The sequence below is a fragment of the Arvicanthis niloticus genome, chromosome 14, assembly GCF_011762505.2.
Source record: "Arvicanthis niloticus isolate mArvNil1 chromosome 14, mArvNil1.pat.X, whole genome shotgun sequence".
Lineage (NCBI taxonomy): Eukaryota > Metazoa > Chordata > Mammalia > Rodentia > Muridae > Arvicanthis > Arvicanthis niloticus.
The window spans coordinates 67,040,441-67,066,229 of NC_047671.1; the positions used below are offsets into that span (position 1 = coordinate 67,040,441).

Here is a 25,789-nt window from a genome sequence, read left to right on the forward strand (position 1 = left end):
CAGCTTCAGAATAAGCACAAATCTAGGAAACCATCTTTATCATCAAGAAAACATAAATAGAAAATATGTCATATTACTTCTATCATTATTATCTTCACTATTATCATTAGAACAATCAAAACTGTTTATATTAATAATAGTTGACACACAATATATGTTTAGGGAAATATTAAGATTATAAAACTGAATTGTTGGCTTTAAGCTGACTTTGCCCATTAGATTTTTTTAGGATGCCACTTGAAAAGAGTACAGATAATATATTGATTATCATTTACCTCTACATAATTCTGTGGTTTACTGATGTTTCCCCTTTTTTCCTTGATTTTTTTCCAATGATTTTGGCTATATTGAGCTTCCACATTCAAGTTTTTTAGAAGTTACTGGTCATTTCATCTGACTTCTTTTACTTAGCATTACTTCCTCCAGATCAATTTATATTGTTACAAAGGGTAATATTCTATTTTAGAATAAAATAATATCCGATTGTTTTGTTAAAGTTTTCATTATATAGTCATCTTTTAATGGATATTGATCTAATTTTCTTATTTTAGTTATGAATATGTTTACAGAGATCATTGGGGTCCAGGCATTGCTTCATTACAATAATTAAAATTTATTTAACTAGTTTCTCAGAAAGGAACTACTGAATAGTTTATCTGTTTGCTTACTGAGGTAGGTATCTATAGCCTAGATCCATGAATGACCATAAATTCTGACTTTTGGTTTCACTTTCTAAGCACAAGCATAATAGTGATCTCTCAGTGCACCACAGCCAGCAGGCTGATTATGAATGAGAGGCAAAAAGGAAGCCCTGTTCAATGTGATTCAGTAGCTTGTATCATTTCAAACTATGAGAGTCTGACACCAAGTAGGTTATTTTAGTAGCTTGTATCAGTTCAAACTATGAGAGTCTGACACTAAGTAGGTTATTTTAATTTAATATTTAAGGGCAGCATAATTTTTTTTTAACGTTTGCCTGTAAGTATTAACTCAGTCTCATGTATACAACAAAATTTTAGGTGTGGCCACGTAAAATTATAAAGTAAAGTAATATCTTTTGTATAGGTAACTTTTATAGGTAACTGCAAAAACACTTAAGGTAAACAATTATTTAACAAGGGTGTGAGTACACAGAAGTATAGATTGACTGAAAAACACAAGAGTCTCAGGGAGCTGGTATTACCTGGCTGCACAGACATCAGAGAGACTATTACTCACATCCATTCCCAGCTTTCTGGGTAGAAAAAAGATAGTAAATCCCCTTCTTTGAATGGAAAACCTTTTGTTTTACATTCCTGTTTTCCCTAATGCGTATGATGAGCGCATGTACTTACATGCTTCCTATCTGAAATAACATGTATGAAATACCATGGTAAGCTAAGTCTCTATGTATTTCTGGGTGGTTGTATTTGTTTGTTTTTGAGCCTCTTGTACTGCTTTTTATGATGCTAACATCATTCATTGTACATCACCACAGCAATATGCAAAGATTTTTTTCTTTAGTATCATCTCCAATTGTTTTCAAAGGAAAAAAATTCTCTGAAAACAAACAAGTTTGTGTGTGTGTGTGTGTGTGTGTGTGTGTGTGTGTGTGTGTGTGAATGCACATGCTTGTGTGTGTAAATAGAAATGTACGCAGAACAGTGGAAATCCTTGTGGGGTCAGTCTTCTCTTTCCACATTTATGTGATTTCCAGGTACCCAGGCTTGTATGGTGAGCCTTTGTTAACTGGAATATTTCACCAGCATTTAGGTGTTGCATTTAGGAGCTATTGTGTTGTTGTTGTTGTTAGTTTTATAGCATTCCCTTTCTGATTGTGTATGGGGTATTACGCTTATTGCTGATTTTTAAATTTTGTTTTACTTGATAATCAATGGTGTTAAAAAATATTCTTTCATACCCATTCAGCCTTCTTAATGTCTTTTTGGAGAAATATCTATTAAATTATGTTACTATTTTTCCCATGAGTTATTTGTGAGAGATATTTTAAAATATTTAGAAATAGAAATTTGTTATACATTGCAAACTTTTAGATAAACATTCAGAAAGGAGATTACTGAAGCATAGAGTAGATTATTTATTTATTTATATATTTGCATTAATAATACCCTGAAGATTTATATTTTTACAAGTCACCCTGGGTGTTTTTCAATGCAAAATACTTTAAGTAAAAAATATCAATCATATATTTCTTGGCCTATAAATTTATCAAATGCATAAAATATTTCTTATGGACATGTGGTGATATTTCAGGATGCTCTAAAATTTCAAATATGGCTTTTGCACAGAAAGAAAAAAATAACTGTTTTTCTTATGAGTAACTACAGAGTTAAAATGTAAACTAGCAATGACATTTCTTAAATAATGCAAAAAATTCTACATGATAAACAAAACAGGTAAATTTGCAGTAGTATGTAAATAATTTCTTCCCTCTGTCTAAAGCAAATATTTTAATTTTATGCCACAGATATGCTTTGCTATCCTTTGCATATAAATTATTACTATAGGACCTTCAACAAATAACAACAGTAGACATGCATAATCAAAAGACAGCTTCTGAACATGTATGCCTGTGGAACACAGCCAGGTATTCAACATTCTATTTGTTATAGCTTTCCAAAACTAAGCATTCATGTACAACACCTCCAAACACTAACCTAAGGCTTATAGGATGCTGTATTTTATAAACAGAATTTTACATCACTTTAACTCAAACTTACACTTCATTAAAATACAAAAGAACTAAATAACATGAAAGGTATTTTCTCTCTGCTCAATACACATGGCTGCAGGTGTGTAGTCAGGTCATTCATTCAGTTCATTAAAAATTTGCTGATGTGATGATATACATGTGACTTTAAAAACTGCACCATGGAAAATTGACAGCTGATAAACACTTTCAGCAAAGTGGATGGATACAAGATTAGCAACAACAACAATGACAACAACAATAACAACAAAACAGTAGCACTCCCCATATACAAATGAGAAAAAGAATGATAAAGGAGTCATAGAAGCAACACATTCTACAATATTCTCAAATAATATAAAATACCATGCGATAAGTCTAGCCAAGCCAGTAAAACACTTGTATCATAAAATTTGAAGTCTTTGAAGAAATAAATTGAAGATTTCAGATGATGTAAAAATCTATCATGCTCATGGATTGGTAGAATAAACAGAGTATAAATGAATATTTTCCCCCAAACAATCTACATATTCAATAAAATCTCCATCAAATTTCAACACAATTTTCTACAGACTTTGAAAGAACAATCTTCAACTTCAAATAAACATCAATAACTCAGGATAGAGAAAACAATCCCGAGCAGTTAAAAAAAACTGCTGAAAATTCTATCATTCTTTATTTCAAGTTGTATTGCAGAGCTATAGTAATAAAAGCTGCATGGCATTATAATATGAATAGACATAATAATGAGTGGAATGAAATTGAAAAACAGACATAAATTCATACCCTTGTAGATACATGAACTTTGATAAAGAAGGCAGAAATATACACTGGCAAAAAGAAAGTATCTTCTACAAAAGATAGTATTCAAACTGGATGCTGTATGTAGAATGATCCAGTATAAAACTATATTTATCATCCTGCACAAAACTTAGATCCAAGTAGATCAAAGACCTCAACATAAGTCAAGACACAATGAACCTGATAGAGGAGAATGTGGGAATCACCTTAAACTCATTGGCACAGGAGACAACTATCTGACAGAACGCCATCAACAAAGGCATTAAGATCAACAATTAATAAATGAGATCTCATAAAACTGAAAGGTTTTTTATAAGGCAAAGAGCACTGTGAATTAGACAAAGCAGAAGCCTACAGATTGAAAAAAGATTTTTAACAACTCCACATTTATAGAATATCTCGACTAGATATCTATATATAAAAATACAAGAACAAGATATCAGAAATCAAACTATTCCAACTAAAACATAGGATACAGATCAAAACAGAGAACTTTCAATATAATAATATCAAATGCTTGAGATACAGTCATAGAAATATCCAACATTCTTAGCTATAAGAAAAATATGAAAGAAAAAAAAACACCTTAGGATTGCATCTTATACTTGTCAGAGTGACTAAGATCAATTCAAGTTGACAATTTATGCTAGTAAAGATGTGGACCAAGAACACTCACCCATTGCTGGTGGAAGTGGCTCATACAGCCACTATGGAAATCAATGATAGTTCCTCAGAAAGTTGAGTTATCAATCTACCTTGAAACACAGCCATTCCACTCTTGGGCATTCTACCACAAGGACACTTGCTTAACCATATCCATTGTGGCTTTACTCATAAGAGTCAGAAACTGGAAACAACTTAGTTGAACTTCAACCATCAAATGGGTAAAGAAAACGTGGTACATGTACATAATGAAGTGGTACTCACCTGTTAAAAATAACATTATGAAGGTTGTTAGCCCTATTGCCATAGACAACACCTGGAAAAATCACTGATCATAGAAAAGTTGATCTGTTAATTACATGGAGCCCTTATTCTTATTTTTCTAGTCTTTTTGTTGCTGGAAAGTACTTGGCAGACTAATAGAAGACAAAATTGGACACCAACCCAGTCACAAATTTCTACGACCTACAACCTATCTTGCCTACAAAATATGCTAGAGTAACGGTGGCACAGAAGTTGTAGTAGCCAACCATTGCCTGATGTGATGTGAGGCCCCATCCATGAGAAGAAACTCATACTTGATACTGCTTGGGTAACCAAGAGCCATAGACAAGATATCTCTGAGAATTATGGTAGAAGGAAACACTACTTGTCTAAAAAAATCAATAAAATATTTTATAATTATATATAATACTCACAGATCACAACCTTATCCAGTCCTGACCAGAGCGACTTACTTTAGCAGCTGATTGAAACAGATGCAGAGACTCCTAGTCAGACCTTATGCTAAGAGATTCTAAATTAGAAGTCTCTGTCAAATACCTTCCCTTAGAGATCATGAAATCCAGAAGTAGAAGAGGCAGAACGATTGTAGGATCCAGAAGGGATAGAAGACAGGAGGAGAACAAGGTCCTCTGAATGAAATAAGAAAGGCATATATGATCTCACAGAAATGAAAGCAGCAAACACTGGACCTACAGAGATCTGCCCCAGATCCTCTGCATACATATTATATCTTTAGCTTTGGAGTTTTTATGGGACTTCTGAGTATAAGAACGAGTGGTTCTCTGACTCTTGTGTGTGCTCTTTTACATTGCCTTGCTCCATTTTGGTATGATAGGTTTTGCTTCATTTTATTATAGTTGATTTTGTCTTATTTCATTGTCATCTCTTAGATGCCAGTTATTTTCTAATGAGAAACAAAAAGGGAGTGGATCTAGAGAGGAAAAGAGGTGTTGGAGGCCAGGAAAACAAGGAAAAGAGGGAGGATGAATGATATAAAATAATAATATATATCCAATTAAATAAATTCACTGGTATTAGTTTTTGCTAGTTTTACCTTTTCTATCACAACAGAAATGGAGAAGCATTCTATTTTACCTGCTTCATTCAAAGAACAGGCATGTAACTGCAGTTTTCAAGTAACCTCAGGACCTAAGCAATTGATTTTTGTGTGCACCTTAGGAAATTGCTATTATTATTCATAAGATTATAAAGAACATCTTCTGTAGATCTGGAAAAATTACCTGATAACTAATGTCAGGTTTGCAAATCGTTCTGGTATCAGCATTCCCCACTCCATTTATGCAGCAAGTTTCTGTCATACAGAAAACAATGAAATCATAAAACTGCATGGCATTATGCATCTCAGTCTCAGAGCCGTAAGATTCCTTTCTGAAATTCCCAGGTTTTTCTTAGACGTTACTGGTTCCAGGTCAACAAAAAGTAATTCACTACACCCACAATGCTTTTAATTGTTCCAAATAAATTTAGGAGTCTTACTTTACAAAACCCTGTTTATTGGTTTAAAAATGGGATGTATGGGTAACTGGAGGAATAGGACAGTGAGTGAAGCTTTAGCTACTCTTTTAGAGTACCTGAGTTCAATTCTCTGCATCCACATTGTAGCTTACAGCCCTCTGTATCACAGCTTACAAGGTATCTTCTTTTGGCCTTTCTGGACACCAGGTATGCACATGGTATACATATATGCATATACATATATAATACATACATCCAAATATATACATATGTAGGCAAAATAGTCATAACCATAAAATTAAGAAATTGAATACACAGACATACATATTCATATGTTATTGTATAGTGTGTGTTGCAAAGAACTGAACCTAGGAATTCACGCATGGAAGTCAAGTGCTTTATCACTGAAATATGTACCCCTGTCATGAGTTTTATTCTATATTCTTTTACTAAAAATTCTTGCATAGATATTAAAACATGCATAACATTCGTCAGTATTGATTACATATCCACAGAACCATGTGTAGCTTGAAGTGTATTATCATAATAATACATACAATGACATTGAGTTACAGTCCTTCAGTTTCAGCTGAGATTCAAGGATTAAAATACTAGCCTGAAAATGATTACAGTAACAGGGATCTAACATTATAAATGACAAATATAAACAATAAAGTTCTTTAAATAATGTTTGACTGAGGTGTTGAACCATTAAAAGCCTGCAAATCTTCTCTTCCTTCTACCGTTGAGATTTAATGACAGCTTGTCTGTTGAATTAGCTTGGGCAGTGAACAAATCTGAAAGGTGACTATTATGCGAAGGGATTCTAGAACATACGGTAATGTTTTCACAAACAAGCACCTACTGAGACTAAATTTGTCAATTATTATTTTTGATGTTTCATAGTCAATCAGCTTCCAACATTCATTCTTGTGTGGTTTAGTTTTTTTTTTTTTTATGGCTTCCTTTCTTATAATTGAACCCTTTCAACTTTGTGACAGGCTTTTGGTAACTGCCTATCCCTGGGGGCTTTTTAAAATTTTAACTACAATCCTAAAACACACAAGACAATGCCATTTTACTTCAGATAGAGAAATCTTTAGATTCCACCAGCTAAAAATGTGCCAGATAGAACAGAGAATGCACAGCCTATGATGAGGTACAATTTGAGCTCCAATGTAGCAAAGTTTACACAATAATAAAGTGAGACAGAGTTGAGTGACATAAAACCTCCTGTCCACATTACGAGAATTCTTTACATTTGATACTGTGTCAGTGACACATAATTAGAGATAAGCTTCAAAGAGAAGGAAGAAGAGGCTTTTGTAAGGGCCTTCTGGTGTCTCTGGGAAGCACTTCTGTTGGACACACATTTGTAGGGGCCTGTGTAACAATGATGTCATGGCTTATACATTTAGATGTTTTCAAAGAGAAGACTGTATAACACTTATTTAATACATTTCCATTCATGACCACACCTGACTATGGGAGGATAAATTCTGTTTGCTTAAAGGAAATAGTCCTACCTGAAGACACAGCTATACTACCCTGGGAGATACACCCAAAAGACCCCCCACCATACCACAAGGACACGTGCTTCCACCATGTTCATAGTGGGCTTATTTGTAATAGCCAGAAACTGGAAACAACCCAGATGGCCCTCAACCAAAGAATGGATACAGAAAATGTGGTTCATCTACATAATGGAATACTATTCAGCTATTAAAAAAAGAGGATATCATGAATTTACAGGCAAATGAATAGAATGAGAAAATACCATCCTGAGAGAGGTAACTCAGACCCAGAAGGACATGCACGGTATGGACTCACTGATAAGTGAATATTATCCAAAGAAGACAAAGTACCTAGGAGACAACCTACATACACTTAGAAGTATAACAAGCAGAAAGGCCCAAGTAAGGAGGCTTCAATCCCACTTAGCAGGGAAAAGGAAATAATCATGGGAGGGAGAAACCTGGATGGGGGATGGGGGATGGGAAAAAAGAAACAGGATCAGATATGGGGGAGTTCAGGAGAAAAGTCCAAAGGACCAAGAAAATTATGGAAATAAGCAGCCCCGGGAAGGGGTATGTAAGGCGAGGGTACCATCTAGAGAGTACCAGAGACCTGGGAGGAAAGAGACTTGCAGGATTCATTGAGGGTGACCTTAACCAAAATGACCAACATTGGGGAAAGGGAACTCAAAGAGTCCACCTCCAGTAGATAGACAGGGCCTCAGGAGAAACAGGGTCACCAACCCACAATCAAAATTTCTGAACCAGAATTGTTCCTGTCCAAAAGAAGTGCAGGGACAAAAACAAAGAAAAGACTGAAGGCAGTCCAAAGACTGGCCCGATTTGGGATCCATCTCTTATGGGAGGAAGAGAGGGGATATCAAGACCTGACACTATTACTGATGCAATGATGTGCCTGGCTGTCCTTTGAGGGTCCTTACCAACAGCTCAGTGAGACAAAGGCAAATACTCCTAACCATTGGTGAAACCCTAAGGTTAAATTAGGGGAAGGATTGAAGAAGCTGAAAGGGAGAATGACCCCATAGGAAGACCAGCAGACTCAATTAACCCAGTCTTCAGTGAGCTTTCAAAGACTTAGCCACCAACCAGGAACATACATGGGCTTGTTCGAGGCCTCTGGCACATATATAGCAGAGGTCTGCCTGGTCTGGCCACTGTTGGAGAAGAAGTACTTAATTCTCAAGAAACTTGATGCTTCAGGGAAGAAGGAATGCTGGTGGGGGAGTACCCACTTGGAGGCAAGGGGGAGAGGGAGGAGGAATGGAATGAGAAAATGTGGAAGGGGATACCGAGGGGGGGCAATGTCTCAAATGTAAATAATTAAAATAACTTAATAAAAATGTTTTCACAGAAAAAAAAAAAGAAAAGTAAAAGAAAAAAGAGTTCAACACATGCACAGTTTTGATGAGGAGGAAGAAAGGGCAGCTAGACATTATGTAATAAACTAGAAAATTTTAAATTAAATGAATGCATAGGTTTCTAACATAGAAATTCAACTAAAATAATAGTGTAGAACCATATAAGGTTTCATTCAAAAAGAAAGTGGTAAAATACAATTTTGGCAAGATTTAACTTTCTTTCGAGAAGGCAGTCAAGCTTTATGTAATAAAAGCTGAGATTTCTGACATTTGTTCTAGATAAATTTCATAAATGCATTAGAAACAACCCAGTAAATACTTTTTTACAAGTATGATGAACTCAACATTCCAAAACTCTCACTGCTTAGAATCAAGGCAGCAGTGTTGAAAAGACAGTTGTATTAATTACTTATGTTCATTAGAATGATGACAGTCCAGAATAATCACTTGGTTTCTGGTAGCCAGATAATTTTCAAAAGCTCTGGAGGTAACATATTTAGGCTTTATAGTAGTATTAAGTTATAAACTTTAATACTAATACTATTTCAATTTTTAGAGATAGAATCCTTAACACCAATACTGTTTCGATTCTTATGATGTGTTTAAAATATGTCATTCAGTTCCTAAACAAGCTATCACATATGTGCATGAACAAAGATGCATACATAAACACACACACACACACACACACACATTATAAAAGACTCTTAATAGTATAGTGATATTCTGATCCCACTTGGTGATGAAAAGTTTAATATTGCCTTGTGCTTCCTTTCCCAGTGCATCTGTCCAGGGCAGCCATCCTGGGAAGTTCATTTCACACAAAGAGCATGCATGGCATTGTTTCAGAGTTATTATGTAGTAAACAATATTTCTGGGTTTATAGTGAACTGCTATATGATACAGTAGAATTAGGCTCTAAAATGAGGACAGGGACCACAAAAAAGTTGATATAAAGAAGAAAGGCAGTAGCCAGATATCATGCTCCTATTTAGCTGAGTTCTTTACCACTGTCAACATAGGTAAGAGACAGTTGACATGTTCCTTTATACCATGTTAACATCTGTTGGCACCATCCCAAGGAAAATAAAAGTCAGTGTGTGGAACTAGGTGATTATATGTGACAATGTAGCAAACACATGTCAGTTTGAGTCATTGTCCTAGAAATGTTTTTTGTTTAGTTTGAAGCAGATCATCAAACTATACTTTAGGGACTTCTGTGATTTTTTTTTGTATAAAAGATATTTTCAACTTAGATAAAATAATTCCTGTATTGAATTATCATTAAAAAGAAGCAAGCAAACAAACAAACAAACAAAAACCACAAAACCAACCGACCAAATTAAAAAAAAAATAACCAAACAAAATAAAGTCAGATAGCAAAAACATACCTCTGAGTCAATGGAAGCTGCAAGACTTTATTTTGAGTGAACCATGTCATGTTTATAGATACCGAAAGTACTCCATAATTTCTGGCTCTATGCTCAGTTTTAGAGCTGAAATGAGGTGGTGTTTTATGTTTTATGTCCTGTTTTTTTAACAGAAATGATCAAATTACTTTTGCACTTCGCACCACCCAAATAAAGTGTTTCTATAAATGATAACAATAATGCTTTGATAACAAGCGGTTTCAATGTCATTCACAACATGGAGGCTCTAGATTAGTTTTGTCATTTTTGAAGATATTTTGTTTCTACTGCATATTTTCATTTGGATATATTTATTAGCATCAACAATTCTCACCAAGGAATGTGAGTAAATAAATGTATCCACATCTATCTTGTGTTTAGTCATTTACCTTGGAGTATTATAGAGTTATACTAAATTGGACATGACAGAATAGTGTTGTAATGACTTATTTTACCTGATATGTACTTATAGATACAGACAGTATTTTGGGTGTTCAGTTGGTACTCATTGAATTGGCAATATTTAGATATTAACATGATTTCAGGAATGTACTGATCAACTAGTAACTGTTTGACAAGCAACAGGAATATTCATGCCCCCATGGAGAAACAATGAAACGATGCAAGTAGACACTTAGATTTTATAAGTAGAATTGTGTAACACCATACTCCAATAGAGTTCAGTGAAAATATTTTTCTATTTTATCATGTTAAGTAAATAAATAAAGTGCTATTTTTTTCAACTCCCTGTGAACATTTACCTTTGAAAATACAAATCTACATTGCTAAACTCTCATGGATTGAATCACATTAGTTAAATGAATTAAAATTTAATTTTACAGGCCAGTAGCCTGTGCCAGAATGAAAGCGTTTTTTTTTTTTTTTTTAAATTTGTTGTACATACACAATAAAATTCCATTAAACTCAAGAAAAATGAAACAACATTTTCAAAAAACTGCATAAACAGATGAGGACTTAATTTATACTTAATGTGCATGCATATATCTACATTATACATTATATATATATATATAATCATACACACACACACACAACATATGCAAATTAGTGCTACAGAGCCCCGTGGTGGGCATTGAACTCCCCAGAGCTAGGGTTAATAATGGTTGTGAGCCATGAGTGTGAATGTTGGGAATCAAATTTTAGACCTCTTCAAGAGGAGCGATTGTTCTTGACTGTTGAGACATTGTGCTAGTCTCAGAACTACAGTTATTTTCCACTTTCATATTAATGATTTTAACATTTACATTACTAAAATATGTTGATCAAATATGAAACATTAGGCATAACTGTTTTATCCAAGTTTTCAGGAGACTTACATGTAAGGATCATAAGTTCAAAAGTAGCCCTGCCTAGTAACTGACTTCTAAGCAAGACTGGAATACAAATGTGATTATCACTAGGGAATTAATAAAAATACTAATAAGCAAAACCAATAATAGTAACCCACCACATTTTAAAAAACACCATTAGTTGAGTAGCACGATCACACACTGCCTAATATTTAGAGGAATACAAACAAATGAAGAAATATGAGAACCCCCAAGTAAACTTTAATAAAGAAATTTATCATACACTACTCATACTTCAATAGTTACTCCAAAATCTTGCCAATATAAACTACAATGGAGAAACATGCACCATAATTCTTGCATTAACATGAGAAATTATATATTTATTTCATGATTATAGTGAAAAAGAAGATGAAACAAGATACTTTTCTTGAAACTGAAGAAAATTTTGATTTCGAATTGTTTACCTGAAGAGGGATTTTAGAATTTATGATTTATTTTAATTTACTAGCAAAACAATATATAAAGGCTTTACAATATTATTTAGAAGTTTAGAGATAGGGATAAGAAGTTAAGACAAGTTTATTCTAAAAATGTAGGTCAGGTTGCTGACACACCCTTGAACTCCTTAATAAACCCACAAGCAGTCACTTGTCCACATAATATATTATTTTTGGCATATTAAAAACTCCTCAAACAAATTTAATATACTCATAACTATTTTCTTCTGTAAGAGTTCATTCCTGTAATCTAGATGCTGCAACACTTAAGCTTTAGATGCTAAAACCTTACCTACAGTTAGTACCCTGGAGAGCTCCTCACCCAAGGAATGAGAGTAAGCTTCTTGCACTGGTACCATGGAAGCACAGCCCTGGGTTTCATCCGCTGAGCCTGAGAATAAAGCCTGCTATGACCTTTGCTATGACCTTCGCTATGACCTTCGCTATGACCTTTGCTATGACCTTCGCTTTGGACCTCTTCTAGGCTTTAAGCTTCTGGGAAGATCCTTCACAGTCAAAGATTTGCGAAGTGTAAGGATGTCACATTTACAGTAGGTCCCTCTCAGCACTGATGTTTAAGATAAATATCCAGTAATTTTACAGCTGAATTCACATATATTTGACACAAGAATCAACCTGCATTGATGTGATCTGCATTTAGCACCCAGAGTCAGTATTAAAAAATGGCGACATGCTATTCTATACATTTTTACACTATAAAGTAAAACATTTTACTTCCAATAGCTACTACAAAACCTTATGTTATTTACCCGTCTTGCATAGAATGAGGTAAACCTGTGCATATTACCAATGCTATTATTCCCAAAAATAGAACAATATTTTAGAAAATAAATTGCTGGTTTTTAATGTTCTATGCATTTAAAAATCAGACAAAAACCTTACCTAACATGTCTCCTGGGGTTTTCCTTCAGCATTTTTCTTTTTTTTTTCTTTCTCTCTCTCTTTTTTTAAACATTCCATAGGCTGAAGGGCTGCAGATGTTAATCATTTTGATTAATTTCTCTTTGGCCCTGCCGATTTTCCAGAGGAAACGGGCAGTATTACCAATCCGAAGAGACCAGGCTCAGACCCAGAAGCACTTCTAGAACAGATGCAATGAATTCCTGAGAGTTTAGTTTATGAACCTCACTGGTAAATGCTAGAGCTCTCTGATTCAGTCACAATTTGGTAGAAAGTTAGAAAACCCAGAGAGCAAACCTGTCATCAATTTACCCTTTCATCCTACTTCTTAAAGGAAGCCGTATGAATTTTAAAATAGGGAATGTTTAAAATGGTCCAAATCAGTTACCGTCACAATGTTCTGACTACAGTTAAAGACAATTTATAATGTGTGTGTGTGTGTGTGTGTGTGTGTAATTTTAAGAAAATTTTCTCTCAAATCAGTTTTTAACAAATCCAGGACAGTTAAGAGTAGAGCTGGAATGATTCTGAAATCTACACTCATTTTGGTTAACAATTGTTTCATCTGATTCTTTTGGTAATACAGAACAGTATCTGCTTTCAGGTGTGGTTACATCGAGTTGCTCTCTCATGGATGGAGGAAATGGCAGAGGTCTGATAAAAATATCCCTTTTGTGGGATGTTTTCTAGCAATAAACTTAGGAAAATACTAATTTCCCCCAAGCCTTTATGTAGACTGAGATCCTGTGTATTTTGTCAACCATTCCAGTTTAACACTTTAGTGTTACAAAGTTTTAATCATTTTTACGTGAAGGAGAGAATATAAAAGTACCCAGAGTTCTCCTAGTTTCATATACCACCAAATAAATTTTAGCAGAATCAAAAAAAAAATCTGTACAAATAGTTAAATGGGCTGCAATAAAAAGTCAGTGAGCACACTTAATGACCCCCCTCCATGATTTACATGGTGATGAGCCCTCGGTGAGGGGTTCAGTTGCATATTTTTGCCACAAAGGAAGCTGGAGATGTGACTGGCCTAACTCTAAAATCCAAAACTCTCCCAACAGGTACCAAGAAGGTTCATGTGTAATGACAGTCCATTTGCATTTACAACTATACCCTTCTTAATCATTTCCTTCAATCCTGCTACCTAAACTTTATCTTACCAAAAAAGTTATAATTTCAGTTCTTGTTAACAATGCACATAAATCCAAACTTGGAAAATATTACAAAATTCTTTCAGAAGCTTCAAATACAACACACACATTGTCCGTCTTTATAAATTTAAACATTGCCCTCTCCACCAAAATAGTTCCCCCACTACCACCACCACCACCGGAAAAATCTGGAACTGAACTTTTCTGTGTTTAGCAAAATGTCCCAGTAGAATAGCCTACTGTGTAGCTGGCTGAGTACAAATCAGTCCTGTAAACAGCCTCTTCCACCCGTCGTTTCTGAGTCACCTCATGGCTCTTGTTTGATGTAGACGGTGGCAGAGCCATTGCTCTCTTAGTCAGACGCTCCTTGAAGGAAGCTATACTCCTCTCCATTCAGCAGATCCTCCTTTAGCTGAGATGTGGTCATTTTTTTATGTCCTTTGTATTGCTGAGACTTAGCCTTTTTCTTCTGTTTTGAAGAAGCTGACTGGCTTTCCCTTGATGACTGTGATGCTGGAGGCTGTAGTTGATATCTAGTTAACTGACATCACCCTACAGGATAGAAGTCGGGGGACTCACAGTCTACCCACTGATCATACTCTCCTTCCAATCCATCAAAAATGAATCCTCAAGAGACGATGAATAATTCGAGTAACTGTGGCTACACATATTAACCGTGGCTCCATGAGATCTACAGCTTCTAATTTCATTCCTACACGGAATTCGTGGTTTGGAACATCCTTATTAAATAGTTTTACTGGTGCTGCAATGGAGCGGGTTTCCCTGAGGTAGTCAAACCATTTAAAAGGAGTCAGTTCTATCATGTTAATTTCACAGAAACCCACAGGGAAAACAGAAGGAGAGGTTGCATGATAACAAAACCAGTCCGAGCCATCTGCTGTTTCTGAGCCCTTGATCCAATCATCAGGAAGCCATCAGCCAGCACCTTTCTAATGGTTGCAACACATATTGTAGAAAGATTTAATGGGTCTATAGCCTCCAATATCATTCCTTCTTTGAACCATTCTCCTCTCTGGTCTACTTCTTTTACCTTAGCAAATAAGTGTGGTGGTGTATTGAAATGTCCATCCTGTTTCTTTGTAATATCAGATCTCTTGAATCGATGGCCTGTGTTTCACCACCACCCAATATGGTGGATTAAGGGGCTGTGCATGTGGCACCAGAAGTCATCCGTTCTATCTTCACTCTCTTCATACACCAGCCGTAATCTTCCTCCAATTACACTTTCTACCACTGCTACTCTTGTTCAACGTAAATGCCTCTTGTCAACTACTTCTACTCTCATGCAAGGTTTGAAAGGATATTGCATACTCTCAGAAACCTTCTGTGAGAAATCAGGAGGAAGCGTTTTGGCACCAGTAAGTCTTTTTACTAGAAAAGCTTTCCAGTTTGAATATTTATGTTGAACAGTTCTAGGAGGAACAAGAGGTTTTCCACTGGCTGCACACCAACCAACTGGATGAATATCAGACCCACATATATTGCACCAGAAGTCCAGAGAAGAATCATTTTCAAATCCTTCATATCTCAAAACGGCATTATAACCTGCTAATTTTCTAATTCCAGAAATCCAGAAGACTTTGGTAGGTAGACTGCAGACTGTATTGAGAACTTCTATCTTTATATTTTCTGAGGTATCACCCCAGCAGGTCCCCATAGGTGCATGCTTAAAACAGGCAACTGGAGCTGCTATGAAGCTATTGCTGTTGATGTAGTTACCCCAGCTGAAGCCTTCCATGGAGATTGCAGAATTACCTGCTTTTGTCTTTGCTTGATTTTGTAAAGTAGCTTGATACTGAGCATAGGCAACTAACTTAGCAACTAAAGGTTGTTTTTGAAGGACTTTTGCTTTTTTTTGTTGGAGGCTTACCCGTTACCTGAAGTCTGGCCAGAATGCTTGCCTTCTTAGAGTTTGATGAAAAACTTCTTGAACAAGAAACACTATAGAAACGTTTTGTTTTAGAGTAAAAAGCATCTCCTACACCGACCATCCCACACATCTTGCAGGTAGCCGTGCCAGATTTACCATCTGGGTATGTGTAGACTTGTTCATTATTTTTGATAATTGAGAGATTGGAAGTTAAAGGAGCAACTTCTTCACTCTCTTCAGAGCTGGAGCTGCTACTTGTGTCCTCACTGCAGCTATGGTAGCCGTCAAACATCCTGAACCAATCTGCTTTTTCTTTTGGATTGTGAAGAATGTTTTGTCAGATTCTTTGTGTTTTCCATCAGGGCCTCATGGGTAGGGTCCATCCATGCTCCCCGAGCCCGCGGAGACCCCTCCCCCAAGAGCAGGAGGCAGAGGGTGCCTCTCCCCAGGACTGCAGTGACTATAGGGGGATCACCGGCTGGGCCAGGGCCAGTGGCAGCAGTGGCAGCCCCCGTATTTCTCTCCTTTAACTCGGGTGGCCCCAGGATATCAACAACATTCATATAATTGAATTATTAATGTTCAACAAAGTAATCCAGATACTAAGAAATACTGAATCATTTCTCCTATGTGTTGTTTTTGTGTTTATATGTATGTATGTGTGTATACCATGCATACACACACATATAGTATTTTTGATATATATGTTTATATGCAAACACCATAGATACTATAAATTTTTAGTATATTTTATTATCATGCTTTCTAAGCCTCTGGCTTATTATTTCTCTTTGCTCACAATAACTGTATTTTGTATCTTTATGTGGAATTTCACATGGATGATATGTATTCATACTCTGTTAAAAATATCACTACTTGAACCACTAATATTGATTTTGAAAATATTGTGTTTATATGTATGTATACCATGTATACACACACATATAGTATTTTTGAAATACTATATGTAAGAAATTCACTAGGTCAATATAACATTTTTCACTGTGTTCACAGTATGGAAGTGTACATCATAGATAATGTTTTTCTAAAATTATGCTCAATTAAATTCAACAATGCCATGCATGATGTCATAGCTAAGCACATTTATTATAATTTTGAAATAACACAACATTTGAAAGTACATGTTAAAGCTTTTTGTTAGGACAATGAACTGTGAGAAAGAGAGTTCAATAAAATTCAAACAGTAGAATTACTCAGTTTTGGGACTCTGCCTGCCCTTATGGATGTCAGTGTGTATGAGTGCCTACAGGCAAAGGGAACAGAGGTGACAGAAAGGGTATTTGGAAGCCCTGTGAGTATGTACAGTGAAGAAGACTCACCAGGACCAGCTTGAGGGTGGCACAATCAATTTTACTTGAGATGATTTAAGGCTTAAGCAATTTGGGGCATGGGGTGTATAAATATCCCTAATGGAAAATGGTCATTGGCTGAAGGCTTAGGGTGCAGAAATACCTCATTAACATAGCAAAGCATTTCAGGAATCTCAACTTCTGGATGAACTGGTTCTTATCTGAAGAAAGTAAGTTGAACCTGTAATTTGACTACGGCTACATGACATTCCAAATTTGGCTGTTTTTAAAGTCCCTAGGCAAGGTCAGCAAAGGGGAAGCCATGCCAATGAAGAAAGTTTTCTATTTTGCACTATGCCCACAGGCTATCAGACAATGGTAGACTTTGACATTAATTGACAGGGCAACAAGTTTTGCCAATTTACTTTGTATAAAATTTTTTAAGGTATATCTAATGCTACAAAAGCTGGCTTTCTTTGCAAATTAAATATGTCAACCTTCTCAATTCTTCTTTTGATTAATATTCATACTTTTATAGCATATTTGAATTTTATACTTGCGGTGACCAGTTTCATGATCAAGTTAACTTTGTTTTGATCAATTTTAGTTTTTGATTACATTTTAATTCTCTTTTTAATCAAAGAAATGCACTATTTGTGTTTTGTTTAAATTATTCTCTAATTTTATCTTTAAATATACTCTATGTGTATGAGTGCTTTGCCTGCATGTATGTATGTTCACCATGTTTTTCTTATGGCTTTCAGAATTCAGAAAAAGACATACATCTTGTAGAATTGGAGGTAGGGATAGTTGTGATCATCATATGAGTGATAGGAACCAAATCTAGGTCAAACACCAGAACAGTGAGTGTTCTTTCTTAGAGAGCCAACTCTAAAACTCCTTTATCTGAATTATATTAATTAAAATTTGCAATTTATACTTACACCCTAGTTTAAAAGAATTATGCTCATAAAATCATCAAATTCATTTGAATCTTTTCAATTAAATATGCATTATCAATCACAAGGAGAAAACTAAACAATTAAACATGACTAATCTTTTCTTGTTAGCCTAATTTTGTAGATAATGTTAAACTGAAAATATATTAAAGAGGAGAAATTCATCTTGATGATTCAAAGACAAAGTATGGAAGATCAGCTAAAACTGCAGCATGGCTGTTGAAATTATAAAATCACACTCCTAGATGAGCAGCTAATGGCAGTTAACAGTTTTTGGAAGAAGGATAAGTGGGTTTTGTCAGGGATGTGCCACTGAGAGGATACACATGCTCCTATTCATGGTCCTAAAGCCATGTCCATCCAAGCAGCACTAGAGAGAGAGAGAGAGAGAGAGAGAGAGAGAGAGAGAGAGAGAGAGAGAGAGAGAGGGGGAGAGGAAAAGGGAGAGAGAGAGAGCACATTGAGAGGGAAAGGGACAGAGGACAAGAACAGTTGTAGGACAGAGAATGGTAATTAATCTTATCAAATTACATTATACATTAACCAAAGGAAAAAAGTTAAAATACTACATAAAATCTTCAGTGTTTTATCACATAATAATATGGAAGAGTTTGAGGAGGAAAACTTCAATTAAAGCATATATAGTTTTTCTGTGGGTGTCACAAGGGAACAAATGTAGCCTTTTGTACTCAAAACTATACCTCTCACTTGACCAAAAGATACAGTGTGGTATCTACATGAGTATAGTCTAAGTCAAAATCTTATATTATCCATTTTCTGCAAAATGATTGACAGTCCCCACATGGAGGTATTTGTGTCAACCCATCTTTTGATCTTCATGACCGTTGATCAATTTTACTGAACCAGAGTGATCATGCACCATGGACAAGAAATACTTCATTGTTTTGTATCACAAATTTTGAAGTGATAGAATGGAGTCACAAATATTCTTTGAAATTACCTTTAAATGGGTATCTAAATTGTTCAATACAGATCTGGATATTCATACAATGCATTGAAATCAATACAAAACACACCAAACTCTGCACATACGTATAGATATAAAGACAGGATTTTAATACAAGAATGTAGAGAGAGAGAGACCTGAGAAAAATATATTCTTAAAAGTAGAAAATAAATCTCATTATAATTCCATTTTTATGTACTAAATGTCATGGTGACATAATTTTAAGATTCATAGAAATAATCTAGGGAGATTACATTGATAATGAAATCCAGTTTCTTCTATTTTTGTGAAGTAAATGTCATTGGAAATAAGTTCAATGTAACCTTTACTTGAAGTCATAGTCATTATGCTGCATTAAGATTTCTCCAAAAATAGTTGGTGTCAGCTGAGCTTGTGTGAAGTCACTGATCAGGCACTGGGAATCTCCACACACTTGTATGGTATTTGTGTTTCATTTCTATGCAGGAACCTGCTATTCTTTCTGTTGGGTCAATGAATATTATTTTCAGTGTGTGTGTGTGTGTGTGTGTGTGTGTGTGTGTGTGCAACTAATCATATACCATCCATTGGACAACACCATTGATATCTTAGACCCTACAAGAGCATCTTTTCTCTGCAGTTTTCATGAAACCTATAAGCACAATGAGCACAAGCTTCAACATCCCATTAAATTTCTGGCATACCAGCCAACCATAAACAGGAAAAGGAATAAAAACAAAAGAAAACAAAACTAATGTTTTAGGTCAATTCACTTAAAAACAAAAACAAAAACAAAAACAAAAACAAAAAAAAAAAAAAGCAGAACCAAAGTGGGAAATCCTTCCAAAGTTTATCAGAATCTCAAAGCAACAACTTTTGTTTTCTTTCTGGTCTATAAGAAGTATTTTAGATGTTTCATCATTAGAAACTGCTGTATTCTTCTACAGTGAACTCTTGCCAGCACCTTTATTTCATGTATCCTGCAACAATAAACATGAACATCTCCAGTGAAAAATATCTCCTTAATTCATTTTGGAAACAGTGTTTTATGTTCCTCTCAAAGATTTCATTATTTAAAACTGTGACTAGCATATGAAATTGTATAAAACAAGAGTAATATTAAACATTAAATATTAATATGATGAGATGTTAGTATACAGGATGGTCCAACCTGCTCTAATTTGGAGCTTGTATTTTCATGTGGAACACTACAATTGTGTATGTCATTACTTGTGTCATCTTACAGTCAACACTTGTACATTTTGAGCTAAGATTTACTTCATCTATTATCTATCTATATATTTATCATCTATCTATCTATCTATCTATCTATCTATCATCTATCTGTCTGTCTATCTATCTATCTATCTATCTATCTATCTATTTATCTATCTAATTGATCATGTCAGAATAATAGCGTTAGGGCTTTTGTTTTTTTACCTTTATGTTTTTCTCTTCTAGATGTTGCAAAACGTATGATAAAATGGTTGTTAATAACATTTGTACTATTCTGATATAGAATAGAACACAAATTCTGTGTGTGTGTGTTCCTTTTCCTTTTCTTTTGAGGAAGTATATCATTCTATACCCTGAGCTAACCTGAAACTCTTTGTGTTGTATTCCAGACTGATCTAGGACATGTTCTTCTCTACTATCTTTAGCTCAAGGGTTCTATGACCTATATATAGTTGAATTTTTCATCTATAATTCAAACCAACTAAAGTTCTCTCTACACCCCTACCTTGTAATCCTTGATGGTCACTTCTAATTTTACTGTTCTTTGATATCAACTTATCTATAGTCTTCTAAGTTATATCCTATAAAGAAGTAAAGCAAAATCAATACTTCAGAGAAGACTCATTACATATGATATGATATTAGAACCTATTTGGGGAAGTCATGTATAAAACAGAAGATTTATCTCACTAGTAGGAATAAATTCTAGACATACCACTGTAGGAATAGCCTAACTGATATTTAACACAGATGGGAGGAAAATCAAGTGATCCAGTTTGCATAAAGTATCCAGTTTGCATAGGGTAATATACGAAGTAACTCTGAACTGACAAGAACTGAATGGGAAAGCACCTTGAATAATATTTGATAATATCCACTGCAACTAAGGAGGTTGTAATAAGAGTTTTCAAAATATGTAAAATATAGTTTGTCCTTTTAAAAATTATAATAAATAGTGGTACCATAATAAGGTAAAAAATGTTACAAATAAAGCATAAAAACAACTGGATACAGAAGGAAACACATCAAAGAACTAAATATTTGAAAGAGAAGATACATATTTAGAGATCTGAAATGTGATTTGGAAGAAAAATGACCCTGCCATTAGACAGTGCACAGTTTTGGAAAGAAAGTTAGCTTCAGTTTCTCAGGGAAGAGGAACGTGGGGCTTTGATGAGGAGGGAAACACTTGAGAAATGCCTCACCATATGTGGGTCAGAAACAAACTGGATTTTAACTTTGCTCTCATACTCATTTTAACCTTACTTATACATCATAAATATATTTTCACTCTATAATTCTACATATGTAAATATAACAGCAAGAATTTAGCAATTCAAAATATATGAGAAAATTGTAATCATTCAGATTATGACACTTAAGGAACATGTGCACTTACTATCATTGTGGGCTTTTTCCTTCTTTTTTTCTTTTTTAAATTACCATGACCTCTTTTAAAAGAGCAGTTCAGTATAGGTCTCCTGACAAACTTGCACATTTATACTTGTTAACTAAGATTAAGATATGAAATAATATTCTTCTTTGTCTGGGAAAACTTGTAGTCAACTTCTTTAAATGAGATAAAGCTAAATTCTGTTGTTACAAAGGCAAGCCCACACCTGTACTAATGATTTTATTTTATACTTAATCATTGAAAAAATACTGTTAAATGAGAATATTATTGCACAATGAATTCAAATTATGAGATTATATTCATTGTGAAAACATGAATGTTTTGCCTAGAAAATTCCCCTCAGCAATGAATAAAATTAACTATAATACTTTATATAATACAAAATGCATTTCATTTTAAACTGCAACTGAAGCTTTGACTTCTAGTAAACTACAAAGTAGAGTCTCCATAAAGTAGTAACTACTTTATGTAACTACCTGGTCAAAAATTGAAATGAATGCCTGAAACTTACACATAATGGTCTGACTTCATTATTGTGTACAGCATAGATATAAAACTGCATGAGCCTGATCTACAGTAATCAGTTACTTTTGACAGTTTATACTTTTTTGATGCCAACTATATTCAGAGCTAGTAGTTAAATTATCTTTTTACTTACAAGCCCTTAGCAAGTTACTTCTTTATAAGAAATATTAGAGTTAATCATTATGTTTGGATTTAAAAAAACATTTTTAAGGTACAGTTCTCTTTAATGAATAAAAGTCTGATTCTTCAAGGAGGTAAGGATGAGGCCTGAATCATTTGAAACATGTAAAGCCTGCCCACACAGGCAAATAATCCTCAAGTTCTTGTGTCTCTACCATGATTTCTGCATTATTCCCATTTTGGTGTACCTAACATCTCAGTTCTCCTCAAAACTGCACAATCTAGTTGTGTGAGTTCTCTACCACTGTAATCACAACACTTGGAAGGTATGATCTAGGAGGATTATTATGAGTTTGAAGGCAGTTGATCTGAGTACTGAGTTCTAGTCTATCCTGAACTACAAAGTAAGACCTCATTTAAAAAAAAACAATACAACACACACACACACACACACATACACACACACACACACACACACAGACACACACACACACACACACACACACTCACAGACATACACACACAGACCTTCAAAACAAACAAAGACACAATAGGTAACAGTAAGAAAAGCCTTGTTCTTTCTGCCCTATATGCTCCAGAGCCTTCAGGACTGCCCTACAGTGTTCCTCCACTGATCATCCATGGTGGTTACCAGTAGATGATTGCTTCCAGCTGCAAGTGGGAAACTATACTGTGAGATAAAGATTTCAGTTCTATTTTTTTTTCAAATGACTTGGAAGGGAAAAAAGAACTACACTAGACAATACTCAGTTCCCGGTACTAGCCTGCTAGTACTTGGAGGGTGAGCTCATGCTGTAACAATTGCAAATACTGTTTCACACATTAAATCTACTGCTTAATCTTGCCTGCTCCTCAGGCAATGCTATTCTACACGTTATTAAGGGCATCATTTCTAAACAGTCATTTTCTCTCCAGAGACTCTAAGAAACAAAACCATAAAATAAATTTTTCATAGCAATGCTGACACAACAAAAGTGTCCAAAAGATGTGTGTTGTCCCAGGGGAGAGTGGACTCTTTGGACACATAAGGTCAATTAATTAGGAAAAACACATGTCAAACACAATAAATGTCTGAAGTATAAAAGTGTAAAATGCTGTTCAATTACTGTGAGTTATGTGCACATTTGTAGTCCAACTGTAACTAAGTATATATAGATTGGCTATGCTGAGATGTCAGAAATTTTTATAATGCAGAAAAAGTGTAATGATTGAAAATAGTAATACACACTCTTGTCTTTGATTTTGTAGTTATCTTTTATGCTATACACAACAAATTTTGAAAACCAGTGCTAGGAATGTATCCAAAGACAATGTTTCCTGACTTAGTAAATTTAAAGTTCAAAAAAAGAAAAGGGAAAAATAAAACCACACATGACATATGAACAAAGCCAGGAATGAGGGTGCAGATATTACTTCCAGTGCCATGCCCTTCTTGAAGGGATAATGCACCAAAATATTATCTTGGGAACAAATATGGATATAATTGTATTCTCAAGCATCCATAGTTTTGAGCAGTGTGTTCCTTAACATGCTCATTTTAGAGTCATAGTTTGAGAAGAAAAATCAGTAGACACATTTTTTTTTTTTTTTACTATTGTATGGCAGAATAGGCATGTTTACAAGGTTAAGAATTTTAACAGAATGCCTCTGGGCATGTTCAGATTATATCATAAAAATTTAGCTGAAAATATAGGAAATGACACTTTAAATGTGTACTATATAGAAGCCTGCTCCTAAATGTGACTATCTTGCTTAGTATCTGGTAGCAAGACAGTGTCTGTGAATCAAGCTAGTCAGAACATATAACCTTGGAGCCCAGTGCATGTGATTTAGGACACTAAGATGTATGATAGGACATTTTATTTCTAAATAACTTGAGGATATAAACAAAGACATATTAAGGAAATATACAGTCATTTATATGACTTTTATCTATGAGTAACAGAAATTGTTACATTGGTTAGAAACACAAATGCTACCTCATATGACAACATGTTCAAATACTAGGCAAAATAAATTTGTCTTTTGTTTAGACAATCGGATTCTATATGCCTCTCCTGTTTGTAATGACTGACTTGCCTCACTTTTATTACTTTAAAGTTTACAAGATGGATATTAGCAAAAGTATGACCCTTACTTTTTTTTTCATATCTACTGTGAAACAAAGGTTTCTCTCATAGTCTCAAGATAGAGACTAATTATTCAGGTTGGACAAGCTATATGTGATATGCCTACCTATAACTAGTGACATTAATTATGAAGTGTTCTCTGTTAGGTCCTGATTTAACCTTTTCTATGTGTATATCACTTACAGAGAAGCATATTTACATAGACTGATAAGAATCTACTTCAAGTAATGTGGTCTTTTGCTGATTTAAATTGACTTTGGATGGGCAGAGTTGTCAACTAAATGAAATCTATATTTTTTTTACAAGAAGGTACAGCTGTCATGTAAACAATTGCAGAAAAAAAATCTTTTATTTTAAATCAAGCAACCCTGAATACAATGGTACAGCTGAAAATAAACAGCTTTTATGGAACTTTCAAGGGGTTATATACTGTTGGTAATTAACTTTATTACTTATTCAATAAATATGGGCAGCATGCATAGAAACTGACAATATGAAGACTATGAGAACATTATAGTCTTCAATACTCATAGTCAAGAAGGCAAGTAAAAACTTATCCACACAGCTATCGTGCACATATTTATATACAGATCAACACCTCTGATTAAATTGTTTTGTTTTGTTTGGCCAAACTCACTACAAAAACATCAATATGCATGTTTGTGTTCAACATCTTTCAACTGACACTGATTAGTGGAGTCTTCATTGAATACTCAACGTCAATAAAGTTCACCACCTCACGCTTCTAACAGCTTGGCCTGGTGTAGACTAACATCAGATTAATGAAAGCACTGCCCAGAAAGAATGGAATGAAAGAATCTCCTTATGTTTAAAGTAGGTTTGTTGTTTTTAACCTCTACAGCCATCTGTGTTTTCAGGGCTATAACAGCAGCAACAAAGCTTGTATGTGAGTGAAAAAATCACAACCCAGAAGCAAGAGCCATTTTAGCTTAGCTAAGGATGATGTTGCCTGTTTACTTAGTGAACATTCTTTATGCTTAAGAATCAGCAGACTTGTTAAACAGAATCCATAGTGGTATTTTACTAAATTAAATCTTTTTCCTTCAGCTATTTTAGTTCTGTTTCTGTAACTTACTATGGATTTTTTCCCCCAAACAACACACAGTTACCTGT

General features: G+C 34.7%; 1 pseudogene; it reads right to left on the reverse strand.

The window, feature by feature from the left end:
- Window positions 1-14,411: 14,411 nt before the first annotated feature.
- On the reverse strand, window positions 14,412-16,287 carry LOC117720016 (MBT domain-containing protein 1 pseudogene; annotated as a pseudogene).
- Between the last annotated feature and the right edge of the window lie 9,502 nt (window positions 16,288-25,789).